The sequence below is a fragment of the Narcine bancroftii genome, chromosome 7 (assembly GCF_036971445.1).
Source record: "Narcine bancroftii isolate sNarBan1 chromosome 7, sNarBan1.hap1, whole genome shotgun sequence".
Lineage (NCBI taxonomy): Eukaryota > Metazoa > Chordata > Chondrichthyes > Torpediniformes > Narcinidae > Narcine > Narcine bancroftii.
In genome coordinates this window covers 96,447,959-96,462,953 of record NC_091475.1, presented here as the reverse complement: position 1 = coordinate 96,462,953, position 14,995 = coordinate 96,447,959, and the positions used below count along the sequence as shown (strand labels likewise).

The window sequence follows — 14,995 nt, the reverse complement described above, 5'->3', positions numbered from 1 at the left end:
GGCCAAAGATGCTCTGACACACAGAGTCTTTTCTGAGTACAGTGACCTTTTTACGAAAGAACTGGGAAAACTGCCAGTGACATACTCCAGACGGATAGACCCAAAAAGGCCCATTGTTCGTCCGGCATATCGTATACCGATAGCAATGAAGGACAGGGTTAAGGCCAAGCTGGAGAGGATACAGGACCTGGGTGTGTTATCTCAGTCTTCGAGCCCACCGAGTGGGTGTCCTCCATGGTCGTAGCTAAGAAAAAAGACGAGCAGGTGATCCAGATCTGCATCGACCCAAGAGACCTCAATACAGCTTTAAAATTACCACACCATCAAATGCGTACTGTGGAGGAAGTTGCCACGCGGATGGCCGACGCAACCGTTTTTTTCAGTTTTAGAATTCCTTCTGGGAAATCAAACTTGACAACAAGTTGTCACTGATGACTACACTCAGCATGAGGTTCGGCCAATACAGATTCCTGCAATTGCCATTTGGAATCAATTCAGCCAACAAAGTATTTCAAAGATCAACAGAGCAAATCTTTACAGGGTATCGCTGTGCCATCATTGGTGGTAAAGACTTGGAAGAAAACGATGCAAATTTAAAAATGTAGTTGACAAAGCCCGGAAGGTTAATCTTAAGCTCAACCGCAGTAAGTGCAGGTTTGGCTGAACCAGGTCAGTTATGTAGGCCATGTTTTCACAGGAGAAGGCCTGAAGGAAGAACTTTCAAAGACTAGAGCAATCAGTGAAATGCTGGTACCAACAGATGTGACAGCGCATGGTCATGGGCTTGGTCAACTACCTGAACAAGTTCATTCCAAACACCAGTGATCTTACCGCTTCGCTAAGGCAGTTGATGCATAAAGATGAGATTTGATCCTGGCAAGAGCAACAACAAAATGCATTTCACGCATTAAAAAGACATATGTCATGCCCACCTGTTCTATTGTACTACGACATGCACAGACCAGTCATGCTAGCCTGTGATGCAACATGTCTGCAGGATGGAAAACCAGTGGCCTATACATCCAGGTCTGTCACCTCCACGTAGACCAGATACGCCAAAATAGTGAAGGAGCTGTTGGCAATAGTTTTTGTCTGCACAAAATTTAACGATTACATTTATAGTAGACCAGTGACCACAGAGACAGACTACTTACTTCTGTCACAATTCTGAAAAAGCCAATCCATGTGGCCCGTGTACGATTACAGAGAATGATGCTCAGGCTTCAGAAATACAACGTGACTTTAGTTTACAAGTGTGAGAAAGAAATGCACATCCACTGCGCTGTCTTGTGCTGCCAGAAAATGCATGATCCAGCAAGCTGAGGAAGAGGACACGATTGACATGACAGTAATGCACATCTCCTCCTCCCGGTTCCATGAACTAAGACAGCACACGGCTGAAGATACAACTTTGAGGACCCTGGGCACTTTTATCAAGGGTGGCTGGCCTGACAGACAGCACAGTCTACTTCCCATTCTGGGATGAATTACTCATCGATGATGGAATCATAATGTAAGGCCTTAGAGCAGTAGTTCCGAGTTCACTGCAAAACATTTATGTCAACATCCTGCACAAAGGGCACCCAGGGGCAGAAGTAACCAAATGCAGTGCTAGAGAAATATATTTTTGGCCAGGGGTGACTGAGAAGATAGACCAGGAGGTACAAGCTTGCTCAGTGTGCAATAGCATCAGGCCACACCAACAGAAAGAGCTGCTGCAGCTTCACATGGTACTGAACCTCCCCTGGTCAACCGTGGCAACAGACATCTTTGAACGGTACTGTCAACAATATTTGGTTCTTGTCGATTCATACTCTGGATGGTTTGAGATAGACCTTTCACCCAACATCACCTCATTGGCAGTCATTATCAAGTTAAATAGACACTTTTCAGTGCCTGGGCCTCCTCCCCCCCCCCCCCCCCCCACTCCCCAACCCCACACACACTCTGCTGTTGGACAATGGCATCAACAAACAGTACAGAAGGTTAAGGTTAAAAAGACTAAAGCAATCTCCTTACTTACATTCACAACTAAATAATACAGATGTCAGACTTATTGACAGAGTACATACATGACATCACATACAACCCTGAGATTCTCTTCCCTGTGCGCAAGGCAGAATTACCACTTATTGCTGGTGCAAAAAAAAGATTATACTCAATGAATGCATGTAAACAAATAAAGAAATGTAAACAACTGGCTGTGCAATATGTAAAGATTTTTAAAAATCAATAAAGTGCAAAAGTAAGAGTCCTTAAATGAGTCCCTGATTGAGTATTTTGTTGAGCAGTCTGATGATGGAGGGTAGTAACTGGTCCTGAACCTGATGGTGCAAGTCTTGTTGCACAAATATCTCTTTCCTGATGAACAGTGAGAACAGATTGTGTGCTGGGTGATGTGGATCCTTCACGATGGCTGCTGCTCTTCGATAGCACCAGTCACTGAGATGCAGGAATTGGTTTGCTTGTGATGACCTGGACTGTGTCCACTGCCTTTTGGAGGGCTTTACACTCAGGCATATTGGTGTCAACATACCAGTATGCAGTGCAGCTGGTCAGCACACTTTCCACCACATCTCTGTAGAAATTTGCCAGCGTTTCTGGTGTCATACCAAACCTCTGCAAACTCCTGAGGAAGTAAAAGCAGTGATGTGCTTTCTTCACAGTGCCATTATTGTGTTGGGTCCAGGAAAGATCCTCAAAGATAGTGACTCCCAAGAACTTAAAGTTGTTCACCTTCTTCACCTCTAATTACCTATGATAACTGGATCAAACACCTCTGGTTTTCCCTTCCTGAAGTCAAAAATCAGCCCCCTGTTTTTGGTGACATTGAGTGCAACATTATTGTTAAATGTCAAACTGTAGTTGATAAAGAGCATCCTGATGAATGCATCTTTGCTGTCCAGGTGTTTCAGGGTTCTGTGTAGAGCCAGTGAGGTGGCATCTGCCATAGACCTGTTGGCAAATTGAAATGGTTCCATGTCACCATTCAGACAGGAGCTGATATACTTTTACACTATCCAATAATCTTTTTCAACCTTTACAAGATTCTTTTTTTCATGATTGGTTTAGATTAGGTATTGAAAATTTCAATGATCTTTTCACTGACAATAGTTTTGTATAATTTGAACAGCTTTCTAAAAAGTTCACTTACCGAATGCTCATTTTTATTTAGATACTTGCAAATTAGACATTTCCTTAAATCTCAGATTTTGAATTTTTGTTGGGGTCCTGATGTGAATATTGTTAATATGATATTTAGGCTACAACATTCTTGTACTCTTTTAATATCCATTCTTTATGATAAATTAGTGTGTTTAAGACATGTCTCTCTAGTTAAAATTAAAAATGACTGGGAACAGGATTTAAATTTTACATTATCAGATGAAGTGTGGGATCTAATTTTTAAGCTGGTTAATATTGCATTCTTATGTGCCTGTCATTGCTTATTACAATTTAAAGTACTTCAAAAGTTAAATGATCTTGTATCTATTTAAATGTAAATCCTTATTGTAATAAATGTAAGAGAGAAGAGGCTTCTTTAATTCATGTTTGGACATGTCCTGGACTTGAAAAATATTGGAGGCGGGTGTTTAAAACTCGATACATAATTTTAAATGTATATTTTGAACCTAATCCACTGATTGCTATTTTTAGCATAACTGGAGAAGATGATATTCCTCTAACTTCAATTAAATGTCAGACTCTGTCTTTTGCATCTCTCCTGATGAGACGTGCAGTACAGTTTAGATGGAAGGATGCTTCCCCACCTACTCATGCTCAATGGCTTAGGGACATGTCCTATTTAAAGTTAGAAAAGATACGTTATTCAATTAATAATTCAAATATAAATTTTAAAATGCTGTGGGGACCATTCTTGAATTACTCTCATAACCTCTAGAGATAATTATTTTTAAAAATTTATATTTGCTATTTTATTCTAAGAACAAAGTATATACTTTCCTTAGTTATATATCTTGGGTTAGGGAATAGAGTTAGAATCACGCTGAACATGATTTTTTTCTTTCTCTTTTTCAGTTATAATATTTAATTATGGTGCTTTATAGCTTGTTGAGTATTAAATTTGTCATTTGTTATTCATATTATATATTCCATAAATGTTTTGTTTATGCATGCTTGATGGGTTATCAAATTTGTCATTTGTTATTACTACTATGCATTCTATAAATGTTGATATATGCATGGTTATATTTTAAATAAAAATATTTGAAAAAGAAAGCTTTTCAAAACACTTCATCATGATTGATGTGAGTGCTATTAGTCGATAATCATTCATGCAGTTTAATGTCCCATATGGTGTTGAGTGCCACAGGTCAGTAGTCATTTCTGCAGGTTTGATTGAGGGCTATTTGAAACAGGTGGGTATGATGCACTGTGTAGTTGAAGATATCCGTGAATACATTGGTGAGTTGGTTAGCACAGGTTTTCAGTACTTGCCTGGGTACTCCGACCAGACTGGATGCTTTTCTTGGATTCGCTCTCTGGAAGGCAGCCCACACTTCAACATCAGGCTAACAGTAGTAAAGCATCAAGTGACATGGGGGTGTGCAGTGGCTCTTCCTTGTTCAGGTGGTCAAATCAGGCATAGAAGGCAATGAGTTTTGTTGCAGGTCTCCAACTTCTGTGGGTTCCTCACCTTGAGTTGCCAGCAGCCCACTGCAGAGCCCCCTCATTGGTCCACCTCTGTGGTCACAGCCCTGTGGGTCATCTCTTCTGCTTCTGCTTTTCAGATGGGGATGGGTCTTTCCGTCTTCTGGTGCTCTATTCCAGACCTCCACTTCACCGGAGCTTGCAGCCCCTTATGGCTACTGATGATTAATAACTGCTGCCAACTTCGGCTCAGACTTCAAGGTCACGGGATCTCAAATTAAAACCGCCGTTGGCTCCTTCAATGGGCCATTCAAAGCCCATGCGGAGTAGACTGGGCAGCTGGACCTGTGGGAGTGCTGCATCTCTGCTCCCTCACTCCCTGTGGATCCACACTAGTGCTGCCACTTCAGCAATGCCACCATCTTCGAACTGAGAGCGTTGGATTACTTTGTATAATATTGGTCACCGTATGAGATGAAGGATATGATTCTCCTTCTGAATGTGCAGGAACGATTGACCAGGAAGAGGTGTGGGATGGAAGATTTCAGTTATGAGGAGAGACTGGATAAGCTGATTTTGTATTGACTGGAGCAGAGAAGATTGGGAGATGACCTGATTCAGGAATCAAAAGTATGAGGAGATAGATTATAGAGGTGTCTAAAACTAATTTATGGGATGGCGCAGGAGATTTAAGTAGAATTTGAGGTGGATTTTTTTCAATCATAGGGTGGGGGAAAAAAAAACCATAGGGACTGTAGTGGACCGAGCGGCCGCACAGCTGAACAGGCAGAATCACCACAACAAGTGGCCGGCACAGAATGGTGTAGGCTCCCCTTCTTTGCCCTGGAGAAGCCCACATTTGCAGACCCATGTGGATTGACGGAGCTCATTGCTTGCCTGCTGGCATGTAACCAGGGAGACAATGACTCTGCAGCACATTAACTTCACTCCCCTTTATGAGGTGCACTGACATCACTCCCTTTATGAAGCGCGTTGACATCACTCCCCTTTGTGAGGCACGCTGACATCACTCCCCTTGATGAGTCACGCTGACATCACTCCCCTTGATGAGTCACGCTGACATCTCTCCCCTTTATGAAGTGCACAATTGTTTTAAATGAAAACCAGTTGGTAGTTGACTCTTCTCTGGTAGCTGTGTTTCTTCAGCTCTGCAGTTAGTCCCTCTAAATTAGTGACCCCGACAGTGCTCAATGTCTTTTGAGCCCCAACAGTGAAACATTGTGAGAAAATCTGCAGAATGGATGTTACTACTGCGCTACACGCGGTGGCTGAGAAACTGCCCATCTTCTGGCCTCGCAGACCACGTCCATGGTTCCAGCAGGCTGAGGCCCAGTTCCATATTAGGAACAGAGCAAATGAAGCTGCCAAATTCTGGCATGTAGTCACCTCATTAGATGAAGATTCTGTTACCAGGAAGATGATTTTATCACAACCCATCCGAGGAGGATCAATACAGTGCTTTTAAGGCAGACCTCCTTGTGACCGTCAGCATGTCTGATCTGGAAAGTGGCACACGTTTACTGCACCTCGACGATTTGGGGTACAGAAGGTCATCAGAACTGATGAATTAAATGCTTGCATTAGCAGACGGGCATTTCAACTGCTTAATGTTCAAGGCAGCCTTCTTAGACAAGCTCCCTCATGACATCGCCCTGCTGCTCTCTTCTGCTGACTTCTCCAAACCAAGGGAAGTGGCAAGGGAGGCAGACAGACTTCACAGGGTACCATAGCCTCACATGGCAAAGTTTCAACAAGTGACCTTGGACAGTTAAGTCAATGTAGCCGCCAGTTCTACAGCAGTCCACAAGCTACCTAGGAAGAAAAACCCACTGGAGATCAGTGAGTGGTGTTTCTACCAGAGAAAGTGGGGCAGGAATGCACACCGCTGTGTGCCACCGTGCAGTTATGTAGTTGACTCCCAGCGAAACGATAATGCCAACCACCACTGATGGCCTCAGTGGTTAGCGACCAGACCAGCCTGTTATATGCCACTGATCAGCGCATGGGATGCAAACTGCTAGTTGACACCGGAGCTCAGCTCAGTATCTTCCAGCCATCCTCTTATGAGTGGAAATCTTGAGTGCCCCAAGGTGACATGCGTGTCGCCAATGGCACTACAATTAGCAGTTATGGTACCAAGTCAATATAGCTGGTATTAGTTGACATACCTTACTGCTGGACTTTCACACTGGCAGCTGTAGGACAATCCATTTTGGGAGCAGACTTCCTGAAGGCACATGACTTGTTGGTAAATGTGAAAGGGCGCCATTGGTCACAACCACATTCCACACATGCCTACTTTCTTCAGGTCATTGGCTGACAACACTGCTACGTGTGCAAACACTTGCCACCGATGAGTTTACGAACTTATTAGCAGAGTTTCCTGAACTACTTACAATAGATTTCCACTTAGTCTCTCCACATCATGGAGTTCAGCACTACTTAATCACCACCAGCCCTCCCCTACATTCCAAGGCATGCATACTTCCCCCTGACTGGCTTCTACAGGCCAAAAAAAGAGTTCAAAACTATGGAGGAACTAGGCATCATCCAAAGGTCCAATAGTCCTTGGGCATCGCTGCTCTATATGGTGCCCAAAGCATCCAGTGGTCTAAGACCTTGTGGAGATTACTGACGCCTCAACGGTGTAACTGTATTCAATACCACACATTCAAGATTTTGCCGCCAACATCCATAGCAAAGATATCTTCTCGAAGGCAGACCTAGTAAAAGGTTATCACCAAATTCCTGTTCACCCGGAGGACATCCTTAAAACCGCCTTTATTACTCCATTTGGTCTATTTGAGTTTGTGAGGATGCCACTCCTTTGCCCTGGAGAAGCCCGCATTTGAAGACCCATATGTGTTGATAGAGCGAGTTGCTTCTCTCCTGGAATGTTACCAGAGAGACAATGACTGCAGAGTGCTAACTCCATTTGGTCTATTTGAGTTTGTGAGGATTGCCTTTCAGCCTTAAGAATGCAGTTCAGATGTTCCAACATTTAATGGATGCCATCACAATCAACCACTCCCTTTTATGAAACATGCTAAGCTCACTCCCTTTTATGAGGTGCACTGACATCACTCCCCTTTTTGAGGTGGGCTGACCTCACTCCCCTTTATGAAGTGTGAAGATCTCACTCCCCTTTATGAAGTGCGCTGACATCACTCCCCTTTATGAAGTGCGCTGACATCACTCCCCTTTATGAGGTGGGCTGACATCACTCCCCTTTATGAAGTGCGCTGACATCACTCCCCTTTATGAGGTGGGCTGACCTCACTCCCCTTTATGAAGTGCGCAGATCTCACTCCCCTTTATGAAGTGCGCTGACATCACTCCCCTTTATGAAGTGCGCTGACATCACTCCTCTTTATGAGGTGGGCTGACCTCACTCCCCTTTATGAAATGCGCAGATCTCACTCCCCTTTATGAAGTGCGCTGACATCACTCCCCTTTATGAAGTGCGCTGACATCACTCCCCTTTATGAGGTGGGCTGACCTCACTCCCCTTTATGAAATGCGCAGATCTCACTCCCCTTTATGAAATGCGCTGACATCACTCCCCTTTATGAAGTGCACTGACATCACTCCCCTTTATGAAGTGTTTGATTGTTTAAAATTAACAGAACAGTTGTTATTGACTCCTCTTGTAAGCTGTGTTTCTTGAGCTCTGCAGTTAGTCCCTCTGAAGGGACACATTTCCTACTTTGAGGTGGAGGAATGTAGTCTCAAAATATTTAATAGGTATTTATACAAGCACTTGAATCACCAAGGCATAGAGTTAAAAAGTCATAGTATTATGAAGGTTGGAAATAGACTTGGGGCCAATTTTTCCATGCTGACTAAGTTCCTATTTGAGCTTATCCCATTGGCCTGCCATTGGCCCATTATGCCACTAAACCTTTCCTATCACATGTCTGTTCTAGCATTTTTAAAATGTGGGTATTTGTATCAATTTCTGCCACTTCCTCTAGCAGCTGATCAGAATCAAGATTTATTGTCGTGAATAAGTCATGAAATTCAGTGTTTTTCAGCAGCGTCACTGTGTAAAGATTCCTATTAAATTACTATAAATAAAAAAATGGGGCGTGCCATGTGATGACGTTGGGTTAGACTGTGAATCCCTTCTCTCTCCGAAAATGTTTAACAAAATACAGTCAATAAATGTTGGAAAAGTTTAAAAAAAAGGAAAAGTTGTCGGAATATCTAATAAATCACACCAGATGTCACCAAAAAACAAAAACCCAGCTGTAACTCCACAAGAAATTGAACAAGAAAAAGAGACAGATAATGAAGGGAGGTCTACCTTGAAGAAGGACCCTGGAGTTGTCCGGAAGGTAGGAGTCCGTGGAGATAAGCCTGGAGCTGGGGAGACCTTGAACATGACTGTACAAGGTCTCCCCCGACAATGGCCATCTGCTACGAGAGAAGAAGTGACTGTGCATGCACAGAGCACAGAAGAAAATGGAGGCAACTTTAGAAAAAGCCCAAGAAGCTTCCAGCACTGGCAATCAGGATGAAGACCAAGAATAATGGGAATTGTATCTAGAACAAAGAGCTATGAGTAAAAAGACAGAAAAAATGAGAGAGACATACATTTACAGCTGAAATGAAGAAATATATGGAAAATTTTCAACAATTTTTGGTGCTTTTAACAGCAGAAGTTAAAAAGTGTAATGAGAGTATAGTTGAAAATAATTAAAAAAAATACAAAGGTGGAAAGAATGATGAAGCAAGTAGATAAGAAATTTTTAGTTGTGGAAGAAAAGAAATAAAGGGAATTAATTTGAAATTCAAAATATTAAAGAACAAATGAAAAAAAAATTCAAGCTGAAGTGACTGCAACAAAAGATCAACTAAATCAAAATATTGATATTTTAGAAAATTTTAGAAGATAAAATAATATAAAAATTATTGGACTTAAAGAAGGCGATGAAGGTCAGGATATGAAGAGGTTTTTGCAACATTGGATTCTGCAATCTTTGGAGGCAACTGAATTTCAAGGACACAACCACAACCAGATCAAAGTCCACTGCTTAAGTTGCTTCGTTATGAAGTGAGAGAAAAGATCAAACAAGGAAAGAACGACAATCGCCATTAATTTACAATGAAAATAAGATCTTCTTTTACCCAGATATAAGTTTTGATTTGTTGAAAAAGAGAAGAATTCAAAGCTGTTAAAAATGTGTTATGGAAGAAAGGGTTAAGCCTTTGTCCTAAGGCATCTGTCCAGACAGGAAGAACAGATTCTGTACAGAACCCAATGAGGCAAAGTTGTTTGCAGATTCATTGCCAGAAAAAGAGAGATAAGTAGTGAGTGACGTTTGAAATGAGAGATAATACTGAATGATTATAGAGAGGGAAAAAGGAAATATTTTTTAAAAAATTGAGGTGAGATTATTAGGGAGGAAAGTTTTAACCTGAAGGATCTATAAATAAGTAAAAATTTGTAAATGGTAAAGATTATATAGATCTAATTCAACAAGGGACAGTACAGTAATTTGAGAGAGTTAGTTGGGAGTGAAGGAATAACTTCTAGGGAATCATGAGTGCTGGCGATGTTTTGACTGCAACTCATGTAAATCAGTGTTTTAAAGATCCATTTTCAATAATGTGCAACTTTGGTGGGGGGTTCTATCTTTTTCTGGTTTTCTTTCTTTTATTTTCCTCAATACACCTTCATATCAAGAATATTAAGAAATATAATATTAGTGTTGCAAAAATGAGAGTGATAGGAGTGGAAAGATGGATGGTGAGTAGATTTAGTAGAGATCTGATGGTTGGAAATATGAATTTTATTAGTATTAAATATTCACAGGATACAGAATCAAAGCAGAAAAAAATATTAGTGTATATGAAAATGGCAAAAATAGATATTGCATTTTTACAAGAAACACATTTTACATAAAAAGATCATGAAAAATTAAAAAAGAGGAACAGTAATAGCATCTTCATTTAATTTAAAATCTAGAGGTACATCAATATTGATAAATAAAAATTTACCAGTGAAAATACTGGACACAATTGTATATGTAGCAGGAAGATATGTTATGATAAATTGTCAGATTTATTCAGAACAATGGGCTTTAATTAGAGTATATGTACCCAATGTAGATGATGGTAAATTTGTACAATATATTTTTATGCAATTATCAAATGCCAAAGGAAAAATGTTATATTAGGAGGAGATTTTAATTTTACTTTGGACCCTAAACTGGACAGGTCAGGCAATAAAATGATGAAAAATAAAGTAACTAAAATAGCAATAGATCTAATAAAAGACATGGGGTTAGAGGATACATGGAGAAAATTTCATCCAAGTGAAAGATATTATTCTTTTTGGTATAAGACATATTCATGAATAGATATGTTTTTTTTTTATTTCTGCACAACTTCAATCTAAAGTGCAAAAGGTTGAATATCAAGCACACGTTGTATCTGATCATTCAGCTTTAATTTTGTCTATTTTAATGGAGGAAGAACAAAAGATAGGTTATAGGTGGAGATTAAATGCAACATTGCTGAAGAAAAAAGGATTTAGTGACTTAATGAGACAACAGATATTTTTTTTGAAACTAGCAATGATTCAATAACAAATAAGTTTATAATATGAGATTCTGTGACCTCTAAGAGGTCAAATAATAAGTTATATTTCAAAAGTAAAGAAGGAATATATGAAAAAGATGGATCAGGTGGAAAAAGAAATAATGTAATTTTGAGAAGGATATACAAGTGCAAAAAAATGAAGATGACATTATTAGAATCAAAACAATTAAGATTTAATACAATACAAACTTACAGAAGATGTCACCAAAAAGAGTTCATTCACTATGAGCATGGTAATTAAAAGCACAGCAAGTTTCTACAACAATAATTGCCACTAAGCAAAGTTACTTATAAAACATAGGAAATAAATCATAATTTTAAGGAATTTTATGCCAAACTTTATCAATCAGAATCTGTGAAAGATTACTACCTTTTGGTAGTTTTTTGTTGTTTTTTTTTAATTAACGAATACTATTTCTATTTGGAGGGCCTATATATTTTATTTGAGAACATTTTTCTTTTTTTTTCTTTGTTGTTATTAATTTTGTAACTATTTTTTGGTATTTAGTAATCGTATTAGTCATGTCGAATTTGAAATTTGCCACCTTTAATGTTCAAGGAGTAAATAATATGATCAAGTGTAAACGAGTTTTGGCTTACATTAAAAAGATGAAGATTGATATTGCTTTTTTATAGGAGACGTATTTGAATGAAAAAGAAAGTGTAAAATTGAAGAGTGATTGGGTTGGACATGTTTTTTTTCTTCATTTAATTCTAAAGCTAAGGGAGTAGCAATTTTGATTCATAAAAACTTATCTTTTGAATTACAATCAATGGAAATGAATGCAGGATGCATTGTTAAGTTGAATTGTAAGATTTTTAATGTATTTTGGACTTTACTTAATATTTATGCACTGAATGTGGATGATGAAGTATTTATTTTGGATGCATTTCTGCTTTTGGGACAAGCTAATACAAATGTTTTTGTTGGAGGAGATTTTAATTGTGTTTTGGAACCTTTACTAGATAAATTTCCAAAAAATGTTAAAAATCTAAAATTCGAGCTTTGATGAAAGATTTTAATTTAGTGGACATCTGGTGACGTCTTAAACCAACAGAGAAGGATTTTTCTTTTTATTCATTTAGACATGAATCTTTTTCTAGAATTGATTTTTCTTTAAGTATCAGTACATTTACAGGGGAAAATATTGCAAACAGAATATAAAAGTAGGGTAATTTCAGATCATTCTTTATTTTTTTTTACTTATGAGAGTTCTGAAAAAGTTTGTGTAGCTTATCTTTGGAGATTTAATATGATGTTGTTAAAAAAAGTGGAATTTATTGAATTTGTTAAGAAACAAATTAATCTTTATTTGGAAGAAAATGTTAATTCTGTTCAGAGTAAATTTATATTGTGGGATGCTATGAAAGCTTATTTGAGAGGTCAAATAATTAGTTATACTTCTAAGGTTAAAAAGAACAATTTGACCAAGAATCTTGAATTAGAGAAACAGATTGATCAATTAGAAAAGGAATTTCAGAGAGATGCGACAGAAAATCAGAAGATAGAGTTGTCTAGATTGAAATTGAAATATAATACATTGCAATCTTATCAATTTGAATGTTTGATTAATAAATCGAAACGGCGTTATTATGAATGGGGTGAGAAAGCTCATAAGGTACTTGCATGGCAGTTAAAGAAAGAACAGGTATCAAGGGTTATTAATGCAGTTAGATGGAATTTGACTATTACTTACAAATCTTGTGAGATTAATGATGAGTTTTATTCATTTTATAAGAAATTATATACTTCTGAGGAAAATCAGGAGAATGGTTCGATTGATTCTTTTTTAATCAGTGTTGAAATTACTGGTATTAGGAGAAGAAGACATATCAGAGCTGGAGGCTCCTTTTACTGATTTGGAAATTAAATCGGCTATGTTGGAAATGCCGAGTGGAAAATCACCTGGTGATGATGGGTTTTCGGTTGAATTTTATAAGGTATTTTATGATGATTTATCTACAGTGTTTGGAGTTATGTTACGACAGATTAAGGAACATTATGATTTACCTGAATCATGCTCTAGTGCCTTAATTACTGTACTTCCTAAGAAGGATAGAGACCCATTAAAGGTGCCTTCATATAGACCAATTTCTTTGTTGAATGTAGACTATAAAATAATAGCTAAAGTATTAGCGAATCGATTGACTAAATTTTTACCTAAGTTGATAGATGTTGATCAAACTAGTTTTATAAAGAATAGATATGCTTCAGATAATATTCTTCGAGTAATTAGTTTGATTAATAAACACTGACAGTGCTCCGACTATCCGATGGTGATATCTCTTGATGCAGAAAAGGCTTTTGATAGAGTTGAGTGGAACTTTTTATTTAAAGTTTTAGAGAAATTTAACTTTAGTCCCTCTTTTATTGGTTGGATTAAAGCTTTATACAATATACCAATAGCCAGGGTATTGACAAATGGTCAGATCTCAGAACCTTTAAATTAACTCGTCAACTCGACAAGATTGCCCTTTATCTCCAGCTTTGTTTGCATTAGTAATTTAACCTTTAGCACAGTTGATATGACAAGAATTTTTGAAAGATGATAATAAAATACAAGAGTATTTGTGAAAAGTTAAATTGCCTATGTTAGATGAAGATGAAAAATTAGAATCACCTAATACTTTTTCTGAAATAGAAGTTGATGAGACCTTAATTTCATTACACAATAATAAAGCACCAAGTGAAGATAGTTTTCCATCAGGATTTTATAAAGAATTTAAGGAATTATTAGTGGCTGTATTAATGGGGTTATTATACCAAATGAAAGAGGTACATGACCAACCAGAATCTTTCAAAACAGTGTCAAAACAGTAATTCCAAAGAAAGGGAAGGATTTCTACATCCTTCTTCATATAGACCTATAACACTACTGAATATGGATCATAAAATTGTATCAAAATTATTAGCTAATCAGTTAGCTAAATTTTTTACCAATATCATTACATATGGATCAAACTGATTTTATTAAAAAATAGAAGAGCAGCAAATATATTTAAATTCTTAAGTTTGATAAATGTAGCACAAAGTAGAAAGATACCAACAGTAGTGGTTGTGTTAGATGTAAGAAACCATTTGATAGATTGGAGTGGGATTATTTTTGTTTAAGGTACTTAATATATTTGTGATCCCAAATACTTTTGTAAATTGGATTAAAATGTTATATGATCAGCCAAAAGCAAAGGTGGTTATGAATAGACAAATAAGAAAACCTTTTTTTTTGTTAGAAAGGTCATCTAGACAATGTTGTCCATTGAAATCTTTTTTTATTTACATTAGCAATAGAGCTATTGGCAGAAATAATTAGAAATGATAAGGAAATTAAGATATTTGAGATAGGTAATAAAGAGCATAAAATTAGTTTGTTTGTGAATTATGCTATAGTATATTTAAGAGAACTAGAAATATCATTGAATAAGATGAATATGAGATTAATAGAATATGGATTAGTTCTGGGTTATACAGTTAATATTGATAAAAGTGAGGTGATTCCTATGGTTGATATGGATTATTCACAATGAAAGAGACTGACAAAATTCAAGTGGTAAAAAGAAGCAATTAAAAATTGACAGAAATATAAATACTTTATTTAAGTTAAATTATTCACTGCTATAAAAAAAGATAGAAGAAGATCTGAGAAGATGGAACGATTTAACAATAACATTAATAGGATGGATCAATTGTATTAAGATGAATATTTTTCCAAGAATACAATATTTATTTCAATCATTACCTATTCATGTGCCAGAAATG

General features: G+C 37.6%; 1 long non-coding RNA gene across 1 annotated transcript in view; it reads left to right on the top strand.

Annotated features, from left to right (window-relative positions):
* Positions 1-5,742: 5,742 nt before the first annotated feature.
* The window catches only part of LOC138739127 (uncharacterized), a 58,283-nt gene continuing 49,030 nt past the window's right edge, over positions 5,743-14,995 (top strand). The window contains exon 1 of the long non-coding RNA XR_011342018.1: positions 5,743-8,376. This is a non-coding gene — a long non-coding RNA (uncharacterized lncRNA). The remainder of the gene's footprint in view (positions 8,377-14,995) is intronic.